Here is a 3,574-nt window from a genome sequence, read left to right on the forward strand (position 1 = left end):
CCTTCTACTTGCTGATTTTTTCCCACAGCATGTGATTCCAAAAGTGTAACTACAATATTGACATAAAAAAAAAGAGTCGTTTTTTTTTTTGTTGAAACATACAAACATAACTAGAAGTGTTTTTAGGTGTTTTATGGTTTTAACTTTCAGACCGAGTTTGGATTTAAGGTAATGCTAACTGACAGTTATCCTTGAATCTGACTATAGACAGTTGTTATTCAGTGTGAAATAAGTATAAATAAGATACATCACAGAAAATTACCAAGGTGCTCTTCCTGTTTTGTTCCATGTACAGTAAAACCATTCTTTTGTAAGCATGTATTTAAAACTGTTCTGGCATTATCAGCTGCCCAGCTGGCAAAGCTCACACCATCAGGGTGAGTTTGCTTTAATGAGAAAGGTAAGCAATTTTATTTTGTAGAAAGAGAAGTAGAGAATATGAATAGGAATGAATGTAGCATTAATGGCTGCATTGAGGGCACATTTGTAGAAGGTGTTATTAAATACAAGTAGTTTTGTAAGATCTGAAATTTATAAAAGTTTTAGCCCAAAAACACCTTATTTACATGAACTAGAGTTCTAAATACATTATTGGAAGTACATTTCTTCAAACCTGCCATTGGCATGCCATATTGGTACATACATTTAGAAGCTTCTCAACTTTCCATAAGAGTTGTTTAGGAGGGGCTGATTTATCTTACAATAGTGTACAGTCAAATACAAGCAGCATGCCTTATTACATATGGGTATGTAATAACCTGATTTGGTTTTCTCAGGCAGCAATGGTTTGTATCAGGGTAAAAAGTTACACTGTCAGCAATATTAGGATATGAAAAACTCATTTATTTATTTATTTAAGGGTATACTGGATTTCTCCCATTATCTGCTCCACATCTACTCTCCTTCCTACTGTTTACTCTGTGGGGATGCACCTCATGAACTATATTAGAGGTCATCAAGCTACAGCCCATGGGCCAGGTATTTCATTTACATAGTCTATGGCTCCTTACCTCTACAACTGAAGAGTTTAATATACTGCCATAAAGGCTAAACATTTACTATCTTGCCCTTTACAGAAAAACTTGGCCAACCCCTTACTACATCAAATCTTTGCGCTCTAGTTTTTGTTTAGTGCAGCCAACATTGAGAACATTTATTTTGGAGCAATCTCCAATTAAGCAAAGTGATACAAACAATGATTTTGGAATGCCTTCATTTACAATGCAATGCTTACATTTTAATACTCTTGTAGGAGAAAAAGCAACTGTATAAATGAATGTAGAGTGACTTTCTGCAGCATTTTGAACCTACTTCAGAGAATTACACTGTGGGAAAACTACCATTGTAATGAGTGTAGCAAAATCTTCTTAGGTATCTGAAAAGTCATACTGGATGGAATCCAGTGTCCAATCTTTTGGCAACCCTGGGCCACACTGGAAGAACTGACTTGGGCCACATATAAAATGCATGAACACTAGTGACAGCTATCAGTTATTGTGGCTCAAGAAAATTCTTCTGGTGTAGCCCAGGGAAGCCAAAAGATTGGATACCCCTGATTTAGAAGGAGATGTAAATATTAGAATGAATTACTATGTTCATTTTGTTCCCTTAGCGAGAGAAAGGCCAAACAACGCTCCCATCAGGGTATTAAGAAATACATTGTACCACTATCCTTGGACAACTGTGTGGTACCTACCCTCTCTAGACTGTAGATGATGCAGAACTTCTATAATGAAAGTAAGATCCCAATTTCAGTAGAGATCATGGGATCTTGGCATGGGAGGGGTTGGGTAAAATTTGCACCAGAGTCCAGGGGATGCACTGGTAATGAGAATTTTAACCATATAGGTGGCAATGGCTAAATGATTATGGGGTTCCTAGAAATAAATGGATAGGCCACAAATATACTATCTGACATATGGTTGAAGCCAGTTCACAGTCTTAAATATTCTCAACTGAGGGAGAGGCAGGTCCCTTTAAGAAAGACTATTGTAGGCCGGGCGCGGTGACTCAAGCCTGTAATCCCAGCACTTTGGGAGGCCGAAATGGGCGGATCACGAGGTCAGGAGATCGAGACCATCCTGGCTAACATGGTGAAACCCCGTCTCTACTAAAAATACAAAAAACTAGCCGGGCGAGGTGGCGGGCGTCTGTAGTCCCAGCTACTCGGGAGGCTGAGCCAGGAGAATGGCGTGAACCCGGGAGGTGGAGCTTGCAGTGAGCTGAGATCCAGCCACTGCACTCCAGCCTGGGCGACAGAGCAAGACTCCGTCTCAAAAAAAAAAAAAAAAAAAAAAGACTATTGCAGTGGGGGGCAGGGGGCTCATATCTACACTGTGAAAAACTGCTAACTTCTATTTTCTTTTTTCTTTTTTTTTTTTTTTTTTTTTTGAGACGGAGTCTCGCTCTGTCGCCCGGGCTGGAGTGCAGTGGCGCGATCTCGGCTCACTGCAAGCTCCGTCTCCCGGGTTCACGCCATTCTCCTGCCTCAGCCTCCCGAGTAGCTGGGACTACAGGCGCCCACAACCGCGCCCGGCTAATTTTTTGTATTTTTAGTAGAGACGGGGTTTCACCGTGGTCTCGATCTCCTGACCTTGTGATCCGCCCGCCTCGGCCTCCCAAAGTGCTGGGATTACAGGCGTGAGCCACCGCGCCCGGCCAACTTCTATTTTCATACTGAGCTAAAATATCCTTCAGAAATAAAAGTGTTTCGGAATAAAAACAATGGAGGAAACATGGCAGCATGCTTATGCTGAAAGAAATACTAGTTTTTCATGTAGTATGAAATCTGAGAAACTGGCCGGGCGCGGTGGCTCAAGCCTGTAATCCCAGCACTTTGGGAGGCCGAGACGGGCGGATCACAAGGTCAGGAGATCGAGACCATCCTGGCTAACACGGTGAAACCCCGTCTCTATTAAGAAATACAAAAAACTAGCCGGGCGAGGTGGTGGGCGCCTGTAGTCCCAGCTACTCGGGAGGCTGAGGCCGGAGAATGGCGTAAACCCGGGAGGCGGAGCTTGCAGTGAGCTGAGATCCGGCCACTGCACTCCAGCCTCGGTGACAGAGCGAGACTCTGTCTCAAAAAAAAAAAAAAAAAAAAAAAAAAAAAAAGAAATCTGAGAAACTTGGAAATGCAGAAATAAAGAATTAACACTGGAGGGGTAAATATGTTTATAAATACAAGTCAGGTGTTAGGAAATTATGGTCTATGGACCAAATCAAGGCCTTTAAGCTAAGAATGATTTTAACATCTTTAAAAAGCTGCTTAGAAAAATAAGAATATGCAACAGTGACCATATATGGCCTGCAAAACCTAGAATATTTACTCTCTGGACCTTCAAAGTTTGTCAACTCTGATAGAAATATTGACTTTACGTAAGAGTATCTGGTGGATTATAAAATACACATCACACTAAATAGCACAACAATAGCACAAGAAAGGAGGAAGATGGTTAAAAGATGAGTCTGGGAACATTGTGAAAGTAGTAAAAGTATTAATTTGGCTCTCATAATCTGGGGGCTGGTTAAGTGTGTTCTATTTGGGGAAATTCGTAAAGCTGCATGCCTTTATGTA

This window comes from Macaca thibetana, chromosome 11, assembly GCF_024542745.1.
Source record: "Macaca thibetana thibetana isolate TM-01 chromosome 11, ASM2454274v1, whole genome shotgun sequence".
Taxonomy (NCBI): domain Eukaryota; kingdom Metazoa; phylum Chordata; class Mammalia; order Primates; family Cercopithecidae; genus Macaca; species Macaca thibetana.